The sequence below is a fragment of the Herpailurus yagouaroundi genome, unplaced genomic scaffold (genome assembly GCF_014898765.1).
Source record: "Herpailurus yagouaroundi ecotype Mexico unplaced genomic scaffold, PumYag 159, whole genome shotgun sequence".
NCBI classification, from domain to species: Eukaryota; Metazoa; Chordata; class Mammalia; order Carnivora; family Felidae; genus Herpailurus; species Herpailurus yagouaroundi.
This window is the reverse complement of record NW_024412400.1, coordinates 28,303,132-28,323,570: the sequence shown is the minus strand read 5'-3', so window position 1 is coordinate 28,323,570 and position 20,439 is coordinate 28,303,132. Positions and strand designations below refer to the sequence as shown.

Genomic DNA, 20,439 nt, shown 5'->3' with positions numbered 1-20,439 from the left:
CCCCCCGCCCAGTGCCAGCGCTGGGCGGGGCCGCGGACTCGCGTTCCCCGGCCAAGGGCTCGCCTCCGCCGGAACCCCCCAGGGGGCGCTCGCGCCGAGGTTTCCCAACTAGTATCTCGCCGGTTGCCGGGAGCATGGGTTTCGTCAGAAGGTGGAAATCTCTCTGAGAAGCTGCCATCTATCTCCCCGCCACCCTCGCGTCCCCGTCTCTTCCTCCCTCCCTTCCTCCCGTCTCCTCTCGGTTCCCTCCCGCTTCCCCCCGTACCTTCCCCTCGACTCTCTGAGTTAACTGGGAGCTCAGCCTCCACCCCCAACATTCCCACCCATTCCCCAGCCCCCATCTCCGAGGATGGAGTCGGGGTTTCCGGAGAGACCAAACTCCCCTCTCTGCATCTTTTCCGTCCGCTGTTGCTAAACTGGCCTCAGGGGACGAGGAGGGAGAGCGTCCGACTCCCCTCACACCACCACCAACTACACCACCAACCACCTCCACTCCAAAGCCGGATTCTGTCTGCGTCCTAGGGGTGGGACACACCTTGTCCCGGACTCGATTCTCTTCCTACTCTTCGAGGTTGACACCTCCAGGTAAGTAGACACCAACTCTGTCATTCCTGTGTTCTTGGGGCGCTAGGAAGGCAAAGTCCTTCGGGGCTGCTGCGTAGCAAGACCAACTTTTGAGACGCCCCGGGTTTCGCTCAGAGTGGCTTGTTTATCATCGCTGTTGTTGTTTCAAGACGCAGCTACGAGCCGTCTTCCATCCAAGGGAACTTTCATCCCTTGCATCTCCCCTCCGCTCGCCGGGTGGGGTGGGGCGCGCGGCGTCGGGAGCAACCCTACGGAGGGGACCGCAGCGCACCCGCTGGGGAGCGGGTCCTGGAAGTCCTGGAGTGGGGAGGACATGGCTGTTTTAGAAATCGGGGAGAGGGCCGGGAGCAGAGTCCTGGCTGAAGTTGCAGCTTCCCCTTTGACTGTGAGACAGCTGTGGGAAACTGTATCAGTGGCCAGTGGCTTGACCTAGCTGCTGTTGGATTTAGCCTCTCAACTCCCCCCACCCCCAGTAGGTCCCAATAATATGTAATTGTGGTCGAGGCTCTCCAGCTAAAAACTAATCAGTAGGCTTGCAAGTCCCTCGATTCAGCCAAGTCCCTCTACGCTCCTTCTAATGTTAGATAAAGTGGGGGGGGGGGGGGAGGTGGTAGTAGGGGGAGGAGGCCAGGGGTGGGACCGGAGGGACTACCGAAGCGCTAGCCACGGCCGACGAAAGAGACTGGGACCCCTTGTGTATCACAGAAGCTCGTGAATTGTTAGGGCGGAATCCAGGGAGACAATTCGGGGCGGTCCACGCCGAGTCAAGTGAGTGTTGATGACCATGCAGTGGGGAGCTGGCTGAACACCGAGAAATACTCTTAGGAAGATGCACTCCTTCCTCTTGAGGAAAGAGGCTCGGCTTTAAGGCTCCAGGTCCCATCCAGCTCTCCAGATCCGACCGCGCCCCCCCCCCCCCCCCCGACGTCGTTGCAAGACTGGCTTCCAGTCCCAGAACTTGCCAGGCTCCAGGAGACATCGCAGACTGCAGCGATGATCCGTGGTGCACGAGTTTAGGAAATGCATGCCGTGGGGGTTCAGGAGGTGGAGGAAAGAAAGGTGAGCAGAGTAGTGAGGGTGAGGGAGTAGGGAGGAATGAGTGTCCAGGGAAACTTTGCGAGGGAAATATCTGGAGAGAACCCCCGCCCCCCACACACTGACCCACTTGATGCTACAGGATTTCGGTGCCTTTTGGGAAGAGATACATCTGTTCCATTGCACCTGTGCTCAGAACTATGCAAAACCAACCTCTCGTCCTCTTGTTTCTTTTTGTTGCTTTGCCAGGGATTTTTGAAGCACTGCTCTTGATTGTTCTTGGCTCACGTGGTTTTCGTTTTCCTAAACAGCATTTTTGAGCTGTCCAAGGTGTTTAAAGTGTTCTTGAACTGAGACTGAAGTCTAGTCTTAATGGAAAAACTGTCTTAAGTTCAAATGAAATATCCTTTTCTCTCTATTCCTTCCTTCGACTGCCCTCTTAATCCCTATTCTCAAAGGTGTTTGTAGATTTTTTTTTTTTTGGCTTTAGGTCAAAACAACCCCTCCCCCCCCAAAAAATCAACTGTCCTGGAGCACAGGTGTTTCGAATCCATGGCAATGTTTTGTAGTTAGTATACACTGGTTAAACTGCATAGCACATCCCCCCAAGAGCCAAAGGCCAGCAAGAATTTTACTTCTTTTATTTGATGCCCTTCAAGTTTAGGAAGGTCCCGTTTCTTTTTTATTACTCAGCAGATAAGACCCAGCTCAGGACGGCTATTGCTGTGATTAGATAACTTCTGATGTTTTCATTTCCCTTACTAAGCTGCCATTCCCAGGTTAAATTAGTTTTATTGGCCTGTCTATTTTAAAGAAAGACTGGCAGAGTTGCTCTAGCAGATCAGGGGGCTGAGCTCAGAGTAGGTCAAAGGTATTCACATGTAGGGAAGTGGATAAAAATAGGAGGGTTGGCAAATACAGATAGGACACCTGTGTTAATGTGCATACTAATGAAGGCCAGAATTTCCTCGTTTATCTCTGATGGAAAGATTCTGACAGCTTCACAAGATCAAACTCAAATCACATCAAAACTAGGTGATTTCCCCTGAGCATTACATAAAAGGAAGTATCAGTCCATAGCAGGAGCGGATGTTGAATCCTAGACAGTTTTGAATGGTTGGGTGAGAAGAACTTGCCTATAATGTAATCAAAGGTCTCCTCGTGTAATACTATGTGAGAACTCTCATGGCCATCAAATCTATACCTTTCCTGTGAGTGGTCAGCCTCATTTTTAATTTTCCAGACACACTTCCAGTGGAATTTATTGGAAACAGGCCCAGATGGGGTCTAGTGAGTTTCCCAGCATGAGGCAACCACTTTACTAGAGCTTCTAAGTAAAAATAGTAGCTCTGAGGTTTGTGCATTGTATTTTAATTGCACTTAAAAGACTTCCAGTTTATCTCTAGGTCTTTGGTAGCAACATGGCATTTTGCTTGAATTATTGATTTTTTTTAGGGGAATCCTGCATTTAGAGGTTTTAATTAAGAGGTATCTTGTATTAAAGTGTTTCTTGATCTGCATGTGGATTTCTGATTAAAACATACCTCATTCCATTTAGTAGAAAGCAAAGGTGTTATCTGTTTCCAGAGAAGATTTATGTAGTATTCCAAAATATATATACATATGAGCTTGATTCTTCCTATCACCAGATGATTTGAGTCCACCATGACTGAAAACCTTAAGATTATGCTGACTATAAAAAATAACCACAGAAAAAAAGTGGGTTAGTAGTGGAATCTTTGTTCTCACCTGTGTTTGAATCTTTTGGTATCCAACTGAATGTTTTCATATGGTTTGCACCAAGCCTTTTTTTCTGAAGTATAACACTCTGGATCATTATGGCCACTTTTATTCACATAAAGGACTTTTCCATTTGGAAGTAAACATGTTGGACGTGAATAGTCAATGTGTGTGTCATTAATGCCCCACACTTTCATGGGGATCTGAATCCAGAACAAAGAGTGAGAGGAGTGCTTTGATGGCCTCAACCTGCTAGATTGGGAAAAAGGCTCTACACTAATTGGGAAAGTAACTTCATGAGTCTTTGTATTTTTAATCAGAGATATGGCCAGAAGATCTGTATTTCATGCATTTTGAAGAAGAAAAAGGCTAAATTTGTTCTCTGTATTTGATCTTTCCATTTTTGTCCTGTTAATATTTTAAAACAAAACAAAAACCCCTTTGGATCCATACGGTCACCCAAAGTCATATTGCCTTGGCAACGGTAGTCAGTACACCGGAGTCACAAAATATCAAGACAGGAAATTTAAAATGCATTTAAAATAAAAATGTCACGTGGTTCAGCACTATCCTATAGTGCATTAGCACTGACCTTCCAGCATATAATAATAGAGTTGCATTTGAATCTGCCTTTCTCCTGACTGCACGTAGATAGTAAATAACAGATTACAGGACTTTAAGTTTTTTTTAGGATGCCCTAAAAATTCTATAATGGTTTTTCTTTTGAGGGAAGCCTGTTATGAAAATAAGTGGGTTGGAGTTACAAGTCCATTTTTTGGATGAGGTGTTTATGTGGAGGTTGGTGGTAAGTCTGAAATCAAGCTCAATCAATGGATCAGGCATGATGTGCTGTCTTCTGTATGATATCGGAAGTAGACAGTATGTAGTCAGGCCTCAGCACTCAGTTCAGTCAGGGGATATCTACTAACACTTGTGGCTGCAGTATAAAAACGTCATAGTGCCTACATATACTTTTAGTCTTTTCTGTACTAGAAATCTCATTTACGTGGGAGCTTTCTGTTTAGTCTATGAATTACTAAATATATATGATATATAGTATATGTTTTTTCTAAGCTGGCAAATCCCAAAAAGTTCTTTCTTTGGCTGTTGTATTTTTTGGAAAGTCTCTTGAGAACCACTAGCTTTTAGATCAGTAAATATTGAAGGCCTGAAGGCAAGTGTTGGAAAGTTGAAGAAAGTTGTAAGGAAGGCTTATTTGGGAAGGTTCGTTCCAGTCCTATGACTTTGTACACTCCGAGGGGTGAGGGAACCAACTGAGGGTTGGCGCCTGTGGTGGGTTTATTTCTCAACTTGGACAACAACTGTTTCTCTTTGAATCTATGACTCTCGAACTGGAAGAGAGCTTGGGGATAATCTGTTGGCTCTAGCTGTTTAATTTGATAGATGTGGAAACTAAACCTTGGAGAGCTTGTTCTAGGTCAGGGGACTCACTCAACAACCCTCCTGATTATTCCTTTCTCTCTATATAGACTTGAGTTCCCTGGAGATAATGACTGTAGTGCCGCCAGTGTCTGGTGCCAAGTGCACTGATAATCTTTACTGAGTTGGGGATGGTGGGGTGGGGGGCTCCCACCTCCATTGCAGTATTTGGAAGAGCAGGCTTGGGACTTACTACTTTGCTCTCTACTGGAGTCAGTGCAATATTTACCCAATAGATGTGATTAAATTTGTACAAAATCATTGTCTGCAGCCATCTCTGTTAATCTACATGTTTTGTGAAGAATTGTTCATGCACAGTCTTAGGTTTTCTACTTTAAATGTCATAACTGAATCAATAAAGTAAACAAAGAGATTTTATGAGTGTTTATAGTTCCAGGAACTCACAGGGGAATCTTTTTTCCTGTTTTAAATTAAAGGTCCATTCAAAAATAACACATTCTAAAATGTTTTTCTATCATTGGCTCAACATAATATTTCTAACTTTGTACTTCTTATTACTTAGAAAACTAGAAACATTTCTCCTTGGAAACATCAAGGGAAAAATACAGTATTTCTGGTTAAGCCTAGAAACCTTCTCAGGTTTAAGGTGTATTGACTAAAAGACCTTCCTTACCCAAAAGATTCCAAACCTCTGCAGGTCAGTTCATTGAGCTTTGAGGGAGAGGAGGAACAAAATTAGGCTAGCAGGGGTCCAAGGTGAAGGCAGCCCCCAGTAGCTCTTGAGGCAAGGGGGAAGGGCGGGAGAGAGTTGGCATTAGAGTGGACGGTCGCTAGAGGGCGCCGGAGCACCGGCAGAGCCTACCTCCTGGGACCATGAACCCGACTTCTAGGCTCGGGGATGGGGTTGGACTGAACCTCAAAGATGTGCTCAGGTATGAAATACTGGTTTTCCCCGTGCCTCTGACTCTCCAGTCCACATTGCATCACTTCAGGGAGAAGACAAAGGATTTTGCCTTCAGAATCCAGTAGGGCACTTCCAGTGCCTGCTTGGGTTGCCCAGTGGCTGGACAGCACGCCAGCTCTTTGGATTCAGGCTGTCTGGAGTCTGACTGCCCTCTGTTTCCTGACACCAGGACCTTTTGCCAGTGGAAGAACTCTGGGTTCAGAAAAACCTCGTTTAAATTTGGGGCTTATAGTTTTCAAGCTGCAGACAGAGTGCACCTGCATGAGTGTTAGAGTCTGCAAATGGGACTAGTGGTGGTTGGTGAATGTTGGAATGTTTAAAACGGTCCAGTATTTTAGCCGGCAGGCAAATGACAGTTCCTGCGTCCCTTCTCTTAAGAGTTCTCCCAAAACTTCATCCTTTCCTTTCCATCTGAACTTCCTTCTGTTTCCACACCCCCACTCCCTCAGCAGAAGGGTCTCATTTATCCATCTGTTGAATAATAATTGATCACATCCTTTCTGCCAAAACCTGTGTTAGGCACTGGGAATAAGTGTGATGTTCACATTTTTGGAAGTGCAGGCTTGAGGGGTAGACAGGTTCGTGAGAACAGGCATTAAAACCTGTGGAGGTAAGTGTAAGGAGAGAGATGATGAACAAATGATGTGGGTTAAGAGATAAGAGAGTCATTTGCTTTGTCTCAGAGAAACTGGGGAATGGTCCCTCAAGTCCTTTACACTCAGGTGTTTTTTCTTCTCCCTATATATCAAGACACGTGGTCTGGAGGGTGATTCTGAGTGAGAGGAAGGATCAGGGTTGGGGTGTGGGGGCGATCTCCCTCAGTGTGAGCTTAGGTTTGTGTGTATGTTTAACAGAGGTTCTTAAATCCAGTCAGCTCACACCATTGCCCTGTGGATTTTAACCGCATCTATATCATAAGATAAATGACTATATAGTAGACTTAATCCTTTGAAACAGCAAAATGATTTTTAAAGGAAACGGTAGAAGAATGACAGCAACAACAAGAAACTGACCACTAAATGTGGGTCTGGAACAATCTAAATAAGGATTCTATTTTTTTTTTTTCTAAAATTTTTTTTTTTAGTGTTTATTTATTTTTGAGACAGAGAGAGACAAAGCATGAACAGGGGAGGGTCAGAGAGAGGGAGACACAGAATCTGAAACAGGCTCCAGGCTCTGAGCTGTCAGCACAGAGCCCGACGCGGGGCTCGAACTCACGGACCGCGAGATCATGACCTGGGCCAAAGTCGGCCACTTAACCGACTGAGCCACCCAGGCGCCCCAAGGATTCTATTTTTAAAATATTAAAAGATGTATTCAATATAAATATCAATAAAAAAGAAAAATTATACCGGAAGGAGAAAGGTTAAAAGAAATGTTTTATCATTATCCTTAAAGCGACAGAAAAGCTTTTAAGTTATTTGGAGACCCTGGGGGCCCAGGGAACCTGATTGATGTCTTTGTTATATTTTGTACAGTTATTTTAACAAGTAACTGAGAGACAAAAATTTCAGTGACAAAATGGAAAAGTCAAGGAGGTTTATATGTGAGATCTTGTTGATATGAAACCAGGGATGGGCACTTTGGGCCATGTGTGTTAATCTTATCTGCTAGGTAGATCTCTAAGCTTCTAGAGTCCATGGTTGGAATTCTGTGACTTCACTGACTGTGAATCATATTGGGAGGAAAGTCCTGATAAGAGGAAAATGGTAGAAATAGTTGGTTTGGTGCAGGCAGAGCAGAGTGAGCAGCTAATAATATTAAATTACAGCGCATGGCCTGATTGAATTTTATAGAGACAGGAAAGGAAATGCTTCTTATGGAATCAAAGAATGTAAGAACTAGACAATCCTATAAAATTAGGCTCACCCCCTTCCATTGTTTTGGATGAGGAAACAGAGGCCCAGCAAGGTGAAATCACTCACACAAGCTGTATGGAGGTTGAGTTAGAGCAAGACAGAAGTTTCTGCATCCTTTGTCCTGGCCCATGCTATACTCATCCTTCCTCCCCACTTCGTGCTTCAGGAGACAGCAGCACCCCGCCCCTGTCTTGTTCATGGCTGAACCACGAACAGCACCAGCCATCTAGCCATTGCTCAAAAAATTTTGGTTGACTACGTGAGCGATGTTATTTCCTTCTTCCTCACTCTTATTTAGGAATGTGCCAAGAAATCACTAGGTTGCAATGCAATTTGGTAAAGACAAATATTTGCTGAGTTTTGTTAGATATGGGCTTAAGCTTTGAAGGTAAGCAGACTTGGTTCAAATTCTGGATTTGCCACTCAATAGCTGTTTGGCTTTGGGAAAATTACTCAATGTCTTTGAGCCTTATTTCCTTGGGGATAAAGCTATATAAAGTAGCAGAGGACCTGCATCACAGGTATGTACTAAGTGTTAGTTTTTCTTAGTCTCCCATTCCTCCTCTCTGTTCTTCCCAGAGAAGATTTAAAGGAGAATACAGTACTTTTTCCAAAGTGATTTTAATTTATTTCAGATAGTACACATTTATCTTGTATAAAAAGTAAAATTATTTCACTGTGTAAGCATAAACACGTATATAATCACTACAAATGAGTATTCTGTGGGTTAGATATTATTAGTCACATTTTATAAATAATTGAGTCAATGCCAAAGCATTAGTAACAGAGGGGGACTGAAATCTAGGGGGCTCCCACTCCAATTCCAAAGCTGGGTGTTTTTTTCAAATTCGTGTTTCGTATGATCTTTGTTTCTTACCTATCCTTCCACAGCTGCTTCTCTCAAGAAGGCTCACATCCTCTTCTTCACGTGTCCTCATGGCCTGGCTGCACCCACTCCCCTGGCGTATTACAAGCTTTTCAGGGTAGTAGCTGTGTAGTGCACATCTTATGATAACTCCAGAGTGCCTAGAACCTTCCGGTACACGGATAACTCTCTCCGTCACCCTGTGTGTGTCCCCACCCCCTTAGCATGTATCCTGAATCTAGGCCAAGTTTGTGGGTGGTCACACTGCACATTGAACTTGCTCAAAATCAACCCTACAGCGTCTCTCATTTATTAAAAATACTCTTGGGGTGCCTGGGTGTGCCGGTTAAGTCAGTTAAGTGTCTGACTTCAGCTCAGGTCATGATCTCACAGCTCGTGAGTTCGAACCCTACATCGGCCTCTGTGCTGACTGCTCAGAGCCTGGAGCCTGCCTGCTTCGGATTCTGTGTCTCCCTCTCTCTCTGCCCCCTTCCTTGCACTCTGTCTCTCTCTCCTTCAAAAATAAACACTAAAAAAAATTAGAAAAAAAATACTCTTACTATATTTTGATCGTTCTGTATTGTGTAATCTAAATTAACATTTGAGGTTTTACAGATCTACTATAGACATTGTCTATGTAATACAATATATGTTGCACTTGAACAACTTATGGGATTTATTTTGAAGATTATTTTGACTGTGTATGAGTTTTATTTCACTCATTGAATCATAGCCCCTACCTAAAATGTGCTCCATTATATTTACAAGGCTACACTCTGTGCTGTATATAGGTAGGTAGAGTTATTAGTGAAAAGCATGAATTTTTAGCCAGGGATTCCTGGGTTTGAATCCCAGCTCTGCTTAATCTCTTGAAGTTCAATTTCCACAGGTGTAAAATGAGTAATGATAGTGCCTATGCCCGAGGATAGCTGTGAGCCTTGAAAGATATAGTGCACATCTGTGGCATCCCAACTGCCCATCAGATTTCAGGCACATGGAAATTGCTCAAACTGTAACTAGTATTGGCTGGTGGCACCCCTCAAACTTGGGAGCTTGTGAGTAATTACCCTAATGGTAGTGGTTTGCTGTATTGCAAAGGGGTTGTGAAAAATAGGAGTGTGTTTATGAAAGTATGATAGAAATCGGCAATAAAATGTGTGTTTTCCACAGCTACTGACGTAACCACTTACCTTTCTCCCTTCCCTCTTCTCTGTTTCTACCCACGAATTTTATGCCTAGACACAAAGATGACTCAAGGGGTATGCTGGGGTTTCTCTAAGATAAAACTTCTCTGTTCCTGCTGGTTCCAGCTTTATTTCTGATGCAAAGTATGTTTAGCACTGGCCCCCAGATACACAGCTAGAATACAAAATCAATCACTCTGCCCTGCAAGGTCCAGCAACAGACATTTATTGTATTTGACTTTATGTATCTTCCACCTTTGTTCAAATAAGATTCTAGACAGCAAGCAATAGACAACATATTGGGGGTTCTCTGCTATCAAAGTCCAAAATGCTGCTAGCATAAAATACTCTTTTCAAAGAGACCCAATGCAGGTCTTAAAGCCAAGTTTCTCACACTTGAGGACAAATCAGAATCTCCTGGAAAACTTGTTACAACACAGATAGATGTCTTCTGGCCCCCACCAGGTTCCAATTCAGTGGGTCTAGTGTTAGAGCCAATTAATTTGTATCTCTGACAATTTCCCAGGTGATGTTGATGCTGCTGGTTTGGGGACCACACTTTGAGAACCAAGTCTTAAATATTCCCTTTATTTAGACAAACTGTGAACTTTCTATCTTGTGTGGTAAAACCGAGAACAGCTTTAGTGGTGAAGAAAGGGATCTGACATTTACTGAGCAACTATGACATTTGCCATGTGTCAGGTACCTCAGTGGGCACTTTATGCATATTGTCCTATTTAATCCTCATAATTGTCCAGCCAATCAAGTCATAATTATTTATTGAGACCCCATCATGTATCATGCTAGGCTCTGAGATATGGGGTGAACCTACAGACATAATCCTGACTTTCTGGATATTATGTTTCAGCAGGGAAACTTGTTTAAGCAGATAATTATAAGGGTGGCTAGTCTGATGTATAGAGTATAGGAGACCAGAGAAGCTGAGTAACTTGGCTAAGGTTACACAGCCAATGGGAGAGGGCACAAAACAAACTTGAAAATCATTTTACTTTAAAATATCTATTCTTTCCACTAAACCAGAGGTTCTTAGACTTTTTGGTCTCAGGGCTCCTTTATACCCTCAAAAATTATTAAAGATCCCCAAAGAGCTTTTGTTTAGGTTAAATCTATCCACATGTACTGTATTGGAAATTAAAGGGGTTCACCTTCTGAGAACAGCTGCACTAGACCATGGTGCAAATAGTGCCACTTTTCTTAGATTCTCAACCCTAATTTGTTTTGATGACTTTTGTAGCCAGAAAAGATGAGACTCGTCACATCTCCTCCTATACTTGTATTTTTTTAAATATGGGAGCCTCTCTTAAGCCTTAGCCTGTATTTCTAGTGATGGCAACTTCCTAAAGAAAAGGCTGATCTGCTTTGGAATTGCGTTCTTATATTTTTATGTGTGTAAGTATGTATGTGTATGCGCATTTATGATAAGGAAAATCCAACAGTTAAACTATCCCAGAACAAACTGAGATGTGGTGGCTTTATTATTCCTCGAAGGCTCTCTATCCCAGCCAAGGGCATTTAGAAAGATACGGTCTGTGAATGTTTGTGGCATGTATTGCCTTCAGGGTTCCTCAGGGCACATGCCACCAAAAGAGAAGTCCAAGGAAGCAAGCTGAGGGCTCACTCCTGCTAACTCCTCACAGTGGGAGGAAGAGATGATCGATTAGATTCCAGTGCTGTGGCTTTTCTGTGTAATGTTGGCAGCTGAGTTGTGTTTAATTGTGGGCTAATGACTGATTCCATAATTTTTATTCATTACCTAACAGGAAAGAGGAGTCCTAGTAGATACTTTCCTTTGGTGTTTAATGGTCCATGGTTGTTCAGACTTGGATGCCCTGGTTGACTCTTAATGCTTTATGGCATCGTTAAGTTTTACTGAGTAAAATCAAACAAATCAGAGCTGACGTAACTCAGTGTGGTTCTCAACTGATGATCAGTGAATTAAAATCTCCTTTTATTTTTCACAGAAACCAATGAACTCTAAGGGAGATTCTGCAGCAGAGTTAGGGCAGTGATTTAGATGTAGCAGATCCTTGGATGAGAAATTGGAAAGAGGATATCTTCCGGTCCTTTGACTGTTATGTCTTTTTGACAGCAAACATCTGGATCACTGGTTCACAGAGAAACTTTGAAAATGTTTATCCAGATGTTTGGTGTCACAGAGGCACATCCCACAGCCACAATAAACAAATAAAAAAATGTGATGCTAGGTGATCATTTGTCATCTTCCTTAAAAGCTGAAATTTGACATGAGGCATTTCTGCGAGTTGACCAGACGCAGCATGGAGTCCTTTATGCCACATTTCTGTGTACAGAGCACATTCTGCTAGGTAATTATAACTTTGTGAAGGAATTCTCTTTCTGGAAAGCAGCATTTGGAGGAGGGTCTAGGGCATAAATGAGTGTACCCGCAGGTCACATCTTCTTTTCATTCACATCAAACGGGAGTCTGTGTGGTATGCCCCATGAGGGGCCATCTCCTGGGAACCCTTTCAGCCAAGTTTTGGGTGCTGTTTTTAAGTTGTGAGATTCTTGCCCCAAATTCTCAAATTCTGACTCAGTGGGCTCGGGTGAGCAACCCTGTTGGTTTTGTAGATTGCTGGGGCCGCTTTTGAGATCTCCTTTCTCCAAAGCAGACACAAAGAGGGAAGGATCCTCGCCCCCTGTTCCTCACCCACCCACCTACCCTGTCCAGGGAATGGGCTCAGGGAAGACCATAGCTGCTTACTGACCCTTTGAGTTTGCCCTGTGTCTGCCTTTCCAACCAAGATAAGAAGCCCTGCTTAGACTTGCATCCAGCAGGAATAGATGGGAGTTGTTGTCTGTAGGGACAGAATGATGAGAATCTGGGGATCTGCCTGATATCCTAGGAACATCATCTTTCCTAAGCTGGGAAAAAGAGACATCATCCAATTAGGGAGGCTCAGTGCTTGGTTACTTAGATGAAAACTTCTTTCCCTGTTTGTTTGGATGAGCAAGAGCAGTTCTATTTGTGATTCCCATTCTTCTACGGTGTTTTATGGGTAATTATAATAGCTGGTTACAAAGTTCATTCTCTAAACAAATTGCTATGTGATTTTTCCTTTATAAATACTTTTAAACTTCTATGAATCTAAGGGAGGTTTGAGATTAAACAAGACCTGATTAAGGCAAACGAGATCTTCAGCCCATTGTCAAATGAGATCCACTAAGGGCAGGTATCAGCAAAATGTAGCCTGTGGGTCAAATCCAGTATGCGGACTTTTTTTGTAAATAAAGTTTTATTGGAGCACGTCATACCTGTTATTGCCTGTAGTTACTTTCATACTACAATGCCAGAACTGGGTACTTGTGACATAGAGTATAGCCCACACAGCTTTCTATCTCGCTCTTTGTAGAACAAGTTTGCCAGTTCCTGCACTTGGAACATATTTCTGTTTGGCCATCTCTAGACAGGAAACATACATAGACTTAAAAAAAATCCAAGGAAATATTTCTCTGAAATATGGACTATAGACAAGATATCTAAATGATAGAATTTTCTTGCCATGCATTGTGAAGCTCTTACACCCAGTAGGTGTTCGTGCGTGAATGATCGTGAGTTTCTAGATGAATGGTTTATGATCTGGGTCCCAGGGTGCCTGGGTGGTTCCTTTGGTTGAGGGTCCGACTCTTGATTTTGGCTGAGATCATGATCCCAGGGTTGTGGGATTGAGTTCCATGTCAGGCTCTGTGCTGGGTATGGAGCCTGCTTGGGATTTTCTCTCTCTCTCTCTCTCTCTCTCTCTCTCTCTCTCTCTCTCTCTCCCCCCCTCTCCCCCTCTCCCCCTCTCCCCCTTTCTCTCTCCTCTCTGCCCCTCTCGCCTACACATGTGCTCTCTGTCTCTAAAAACAGAACAACTTTATGATCTGGGTTCCATTTCCCATTTATGAAACCAAAGTATCTGATCTGATCTCTAAGGATCTAAGGATCTTTCTTGCAAGGCTGTTTTACATATTAGAGCGAGGAGGCAAGACAGCCTTGGTGCCTTACACCCCAGTCTGCCAAAGTGACAGCCATAGCCTCTTGAGTCACCATCAGTCATATTCATTTAGCATCAGCGGGAGTTATTACACAGGGTCAAAAAAGCACAACAGTCCGCTGTCACAGTGTTATCGGGTGTCCTACATGGAGAGAGACACGGGGATTTAACAGTTGAAAGCATCAAAATCATGCTTAATGCTTATTCTGAGTCGTTTCAAAGAGATGGGCTTGAAGAACATATTTATTGTTCATGTTCAGCAGCTCTTAGTATAATCTTGGGCACGTGCCAGATGTGCCTGATGTCCCTTTGCTCGCGTACCACAATCATAGCTTGAGATCACACACTCCTCCTGGTTTCCAAAACTGCTGGACAGGGGGGTAGAGAGCTATTGATTGATTACTTGGTGGGGGATGGAGGAGGGAGAGATGATGGTAATCTTCTGGCTTTGGCCATCCTCCACCCCTCAGGGGGAAATAAGAGATACATCATCCTGGGACAAGGGGTCATGCTCTGTGGTGTGATTTGGGTCGCTGACTTCTGCTTCAAAGCATATATTGTGCTCCTCTTTAGGAACGGGAGTTCACGGTGTCCCCTGCCTGAGGAACTAGTCAGGGTTTCCATGTGCTCAGTTCCACAGATTTGACCACGGGGTTATCATTTATTAATTCACTCATTTGGGAGGGTGACATGCTGCCTTTGCCGGGATGCGAGCAGAGCCTCAGCCTCCGTGTGCGCATCCTAGGCTGCACCCGGTTTTCCTCTCGGGTGCTCCAGCATCCGGACCACTGGGTACTGACGGAGCAGCCCTGCCTCCTGCCCCTCGTGGTAAGTGACTTACTCACTGGCAGGTCGGACAGCTGAGAGCAAGCAGGATTACGAGCAGCCCTGGGACGGAGGAGGGGAAAGCCTGCTCACAAGCTCTTGGCTTTTATGTGTAGGACCCAGACCACTTTCTCCCATTCGGAAAGGGGAGGGGAGGAGCACCGGACAAGGCTGACACTGGCACCTTGCAGTTTGTGCCACGTTCTGACTCTGGTACCCTGCAGCTCCTTGGGTGCTGCATGGGAAGACTGCCTGGTCCTTCTGGCTGAGGAGCAGAATTTGCTTCTTTCTAGGATGCTTGTTTCTGAGAGCATCTGATTCTTAGAACTTCTGAAAGCCATTAGTCTTAGGACTGGATGCAGAGTGATTGCTTTTGCTCTGTTGAAGTATGGCTAATGTTGCAGTGCGGTAAAGTGGCAGATTGTGTCAAGCGAGGGCATTGAGGCAAATTTTCCTGAGCCACAAGTTTCATAGTGGTTGACTATCATTCTGGTTTTTAAAGTAACTGAACAAATCATATGCATATGGATTGTAAACGTTCCTTATTCCTTTATATGTGTCTCTTCCTCGGTCCCAGTTAATGTATATTTACCTTCATTTGTCAAATTTGTTTCTCAGATGTGTTGTATCACAGACTGATGTGTGATACCATGTCTTTTGTTTTGAATCCCATTTATTTAAATCCTTCATCTAAAACAACAGCTCTCTGAGCATTTCTGCTACTCACTACCTAGGGCGTAGATTTCATGTGCAGTCAAGGCAAAGTCTTAGAGTAGACGTTCCTTTTAGTAAGAGACAGCACTGTTTCTGCTTGGAAATGAAGAGGCTGATATTCAGCTTCACAGAATTGGACATATTTAAAACTTTGCCATACTTTCTTGCTTGCTTTATTTGTGAATGTTGATCCTTGCGCAGAGAACCTCAGAGCTTTTCCTATTTTCTTGTTTCACATCTCCTTAGGAACGTGCAAAAGGAAAGGTAATAAAGGACAATCTTTTCAAGATAAAACATGATTCATAAAGGTGACAGCCATGCCATATGTGAGCAGTGATTAACAGCTGCAGAGTCTGCTAACGGCTTTTTAAAAATAAAGTGATAAAGCAGATTTTCCCATTATTTCGTGTTTCGGGGCTTGCTCAAGTGCATCGCCCTGATTTTTCTCGGCTTCATTTTATTCTGTAGCAATCGAATCACTTGTGTCCTCGCGGTGCTGTATTAGGGCTTAGTTAAATACTTCACGTATATCCTTGGTCATTCTTCCAGTGATATTTTAACTTTCAAGACAGTGATGTGGTATATTAAAACTACCTTCTCTAAAGCCACTCGTTTTATTCCTATGGAGTGCATTTGGGCAGACAGAAGGGAGAGCATTTCTAGGCTTGCTCATTTGGAATTGGTTTACTTTAATTCAGAGCCGTGATGGCAGTGGGCATGGGCTTAATGAAGTGTCACAAGTTTAAATGGCCTTCCCCTGCCATCACCAACAGATATAGGCTGGTGGGTACAGACAGGCACAGACTGTTCACCTCGGAGATGCGAGGTGGAAGGGGAAGAAAATTCAGTTGTCATCTTAGCAAAATAGGTTAATTCTAGGAAATGCATTTTCATGAAATTCAGTTGTCTTTGGCAAACTAACCGAGCATTGTTTTCCTGATTGATAAGCCCCCAACAACCTGCCTTACATAGGGTGATAGTTTTAATCTTGTTTGGGTCACAGTTCTCTTGGAGAAGTCTACTGAGAGCTGTGGACTCTCTCACCTGAAAGGCAAACACACCTACTCGTATAATCAAGTCTGCTTCGAATTTCGGGGGTGTACAAACATCCCTGGGGCATAGACTATCTCCTTTTCCCCATCAAGAACTCCTTCACTGCCTCTTCAATGGATGTGTTTTCCATGGCAAATTTCTTTTTAAAAAATATGTACATGAACGTTTATAATGTTGTGGCATTTCTATTAGAGGGAGAAGGGAACAGTAGAGACGGAGATTGTCTTGGGAAGTCCAGAGCTGCCTGGGATCTTTTTTGGGGGTTACCACAAAGAGCTGTGCATTTGTTGAGAGTTAGACTCCAACCTTCCCGTGTTGTCTGGGACACAGTCTGAATTGAGCGTCTGGGTCCTTGGGGGTGCTTGGAGGAGGTGCAATGGCAGTGCCTCAGGGGGTTAGCAGTGAGGGAGGCATGGCTGTGTGCCAAAGAGTATCCTCGGAGGCACTGCCCTGCCCCCACTCCATGGAGCCTTGGAGCCCTGATTCCCTGATGGGCTGCCCAGGGAACCAGTGGACTGAGTGTGTCATGTGACACTGTGGCACAAATAAGAGGAGAAGACCTCCCTCTGCAACTCCTGGTGCAGGCCAGTGGTGCCTCAGCCTTCTGCCCAGACGTCCTCCAGAGCTGTCAGCCCTGAGCCATGAAATGCAGCTTTCCTGGGTCTGACTTCCCAGGATCGGTGGCACTGTAACCTGCAGGAGATGGCAGGTGCTGACCAGTGAAGCGAATCAGCGTTGGACGTGGTTTACACACGGCTTTCTGCAGGTGCACCAACAAGCCTGGGACTAGGTGCTGGGTGCCCTGTAAGGCACCAAGAGATATTTTGGAACAAGAAAGGGTATAGTATAAAAATGGAAGATCCAGAAGTACAAGGGTAAGACTTGTCCCCTGTCCCTTCCTTTTCCTTTTTTCTACCCCCCTCCTCCCACCTTTTCTTCTATTTTGCCCTCCATTTTTCTTGCCATCCTTCCTTTCTTCCATTCTTCTCTCCTCCATCCTTCCATCTTTCTTTCCCCTCCTCATTTTCTTCCCTCTTATCACCCTTTTCTTCCATCCATTCTTCCTTTCCTCACATCCTTCCTTTAAATCAACAGACGTTTCTAGGTATCTCCCGGGTGCTATTGGTTTAGTTTGCATGGAATTTTGATTCCCTCTCTGGTCCAACAGGTCCACCTTCATGCTACCATGGGACATTTTTGTTCTGTTGTTACCTTTCCCCTGCTCGTTCCTTCCTTGTTTGTCTTCCTGAATTACTAGCATATATTGAACACCTACCATGTGCAAATTACTGCGTTAGAGAAAAAAGCTTAAACAAGTATGGACTTTACTTTCAAGAAGGTTAAGATCAAACTTAGGAATCGAGACATGAGTGCATGAGAAGCCAGATAATAGTGTACCAGTTCTGTGATGTCATGAAACAAGAATGCAAGATGATGCAAGGCAGTGTGAGCATTATTGCTAGATGAGTGGAATGAGAGACATTTTGAGTTCCGAGAATGGAGCATGTTTTTTGTGTGTGTGGGATGGATGGGTTTCGGAAAGTCTTATAGAGAAGTAATACAAACTGGGGTTCCAAATAGGATTTATTATTTGAAGAGGAGAGAAAATTTCAGTCCAGGAATGGGGACTGATGTAAGTAAAAGCTCAAGCAGCATCTTTTTTTTTTTTTTTTTTTTTTTTTTCCGCCTTCATTTTCCAACAGAAAGTTCCAGGGGAAGCTGTTTTCCTCTCTTAGTGCTCCTTTTGCTTCTCTTTTCCCGAGCGCAGTGCCTTATCCTCTCTAGTTTCCGCATTCCCCCCCCCCCCAGGTGCCACTTCTCTCAGCTGGCAAGGGGCTCAGGGGAATCATTCAGTTTATCTCAGTCAGGCCCTGCCTTGATCCGTAGATTGGTTACCTTATGCTGCACAGGAAGAGCTACTTGGAATGGAAGTCTAAATTAAAGAGAGAGCACTGAAACCTATTTCCCCCTCGTAGTTGAAATCACAGTCTTTAATTATTGGCAGCTCGTGGATGAGCCAAAGCACCACCCTTAGGGCTACTGGTCTGACATGCTGGAGATCTCAGACAGCCAGGAAGTCAAAGATCGCAGTTGAATTCCTAGTGTGGCTGGTCCAATATGGTAGAATCCAATACAGTATGTAATGCTTAGCATGTTGTTAGAGGTTTTGTTTTTTGTTTGTTTGGTCTTTTTAATTGCAGCAGCTCAGGGTTGAAAGGATCTTAGAGATTGTCTTAACTTTTACATTGTTCAATACCATAGGTCAGGAAACTCTCCTGTTTTTCTTGTTCCTTGATACGTACATTTAACCTGTGTTCTTGGGTGTTTCCATAGTAAATGCGTGTCTTATGAGCTGAAATGAATTCATGCTATTTACTTCTAATATTTAATCCAGGAAGGAGTATTTCATTTTCAGGTGCCTGACGAGCCCTGTTCCTAGCCTGATGTCTGGGTCTTTCCTGGCAATGACTTACTTGAATGAAATCTGACTGATACACTGTGGTGACGGTCTAGCCATGGAAGTTGAAGATTCTAAATTTGTTCCTGCTGAGGCTGGCATTTCTCTGTGATTGTTCCATCCAATCCTTTTAACAGCTTACCCTCATCGGCAGTATTCTTTAGGAGATATGGGGCGGCTGGAATCCCCTCGCCTTGCAGCCTTTTGATTTTTGCCCTTAAGTAAAGGAAATAATCGCTTCACCAAATATTTGCCGGCTGCTCCAAAAAGATATTTTCTCATTGGCACATTACAACTGATTATTGAAAAGCTCACGTTCAGGCGTCATATATTTAATGTGTGTGTGTGTGTGTGTGTGTGTGTGTGTGTGTGTGTGTGTGTGTCTGACGAGTTAGAACAAAGGACTTCCTTCCAAGGACAGTATGGTGATTTTTAGGGTCTATTTTATTTTCCTTTCCTTCCTTCATCAGATGAAATCTGGTTAAAAGGGTTATCTTGTAGAAGAAAGAAAGGCGAGATGGCCCTGGTGGTAAATGGAAGCCTCGCTATCCTAGAAGAGCATTGTTAGAAGGCAATTTTGAAATGTTTTATTCAATTCCATGTAGTAAATAAGGGAATCTTAGGTTCAGAGATATGTAGTGATTTTGGTGAAAGTGATTTGGACCAGCTCTTTAGCAGATTAAAGAAAAACTAAGATCTGAGTAGAGATTCTCAGACTCTAGGAAATAGTTTGATACACAGAATCTTTGTACCCTATTATCAAAATATGTTAGACAAAGAAAGCAATGATAAGTAAGTTAAAATATTTGATCAGCAGAATAATTGAAATAGTCTTGTTCCACATTTCATTAGGAGTTTAACAGAATTTTGAAGAAAAATTTTAAAAATGGAGGATAAAATATTTTTCAAGAATATAGAAGTTTTCTACAAAGATATATAGGGTCTGTTTGAAAAATATTCTTGGTTAAAAAAAGCAATCAGACTTCTTGCACACTACATTCTCATACCATGTTATAGTGACTTTGGAGGTATAGAATACTAAGCTAATTAAAAGCTATCCAATTGCTTGAAACTATTAAATAACTGTTCTGTGAAAGACAGAAACCAAGAAGACAATATATTAAAAAACAATAGAAGTGTGATCCTCCCTATAGACCATGGGATGTAATCAAAACTGTAATTAGTCTCTATTTCCTACTCCCAAATGCCAATGTTAGACCAGAAAAACAGATTAAAAGAGCTTCTGAATCAAAAACATTTTAAGAAAAAAAAGGAAAGAAAAATAAAAATACCCTGGATATTGAGGAAGGAAAAGCCAAGTGGTCTAATGAACAAAGCCATCATTTCTAGCCCCTGCTAGGTAGTGCCTCTGCCTGCTCTTTCCTCCTCAGCTGCCTCTAGCCCTCACCCCAATCACTGGGATATTCAGAATGCCTGACCGCTGTGTTCCGTAGAAGCAGGATCTCAGAGAGAGGAGGAGAATGAAGTGGAAATTTGCCCTGGGGCCATTTTCTCTACCCTGTCCTCTAAGAGAAGGGTCTGAGAGTGTGCACGGAGAGCATCATTTCCAGCTCTTGGTGTCTTTCCAGGGCATTCCAGCTTGATGCTTTTGAGAAAGGGCTTTCTTTACAGAGCTGCAGCTCCGTCTCCTGATAGCTCTTTTTATGGCTTCCACCACTCTTAGAACTCTGCTCCCTTTTGAGAGGGCAAGGCAGTACAATGGTGCCCACTTCAGGAGAG

At 43.6% G+C, this 20,439-nt stretch overlaps 1 protein-coding gene across 1 annotated transcript in view; it reads left to right on the top strand.

The window, feature by feature from the left end:
* Window positions 1–87: 87 nt before the first annotated feature.
* CPNE4 (copine 4) overlaps window positions 88–20,439 on the top strand; it is a 498,537-nt gene continuing 478,185 nt past the window's right edge. The window contains exon 1 of the mRNA XM_040480191.1: window positions 88–585. The gene's annotated coding sequence lies outside the window, so the exon portion shown is untranslated. The remainder of the gene's footprint in view (window positions 586–20,439) is intronic.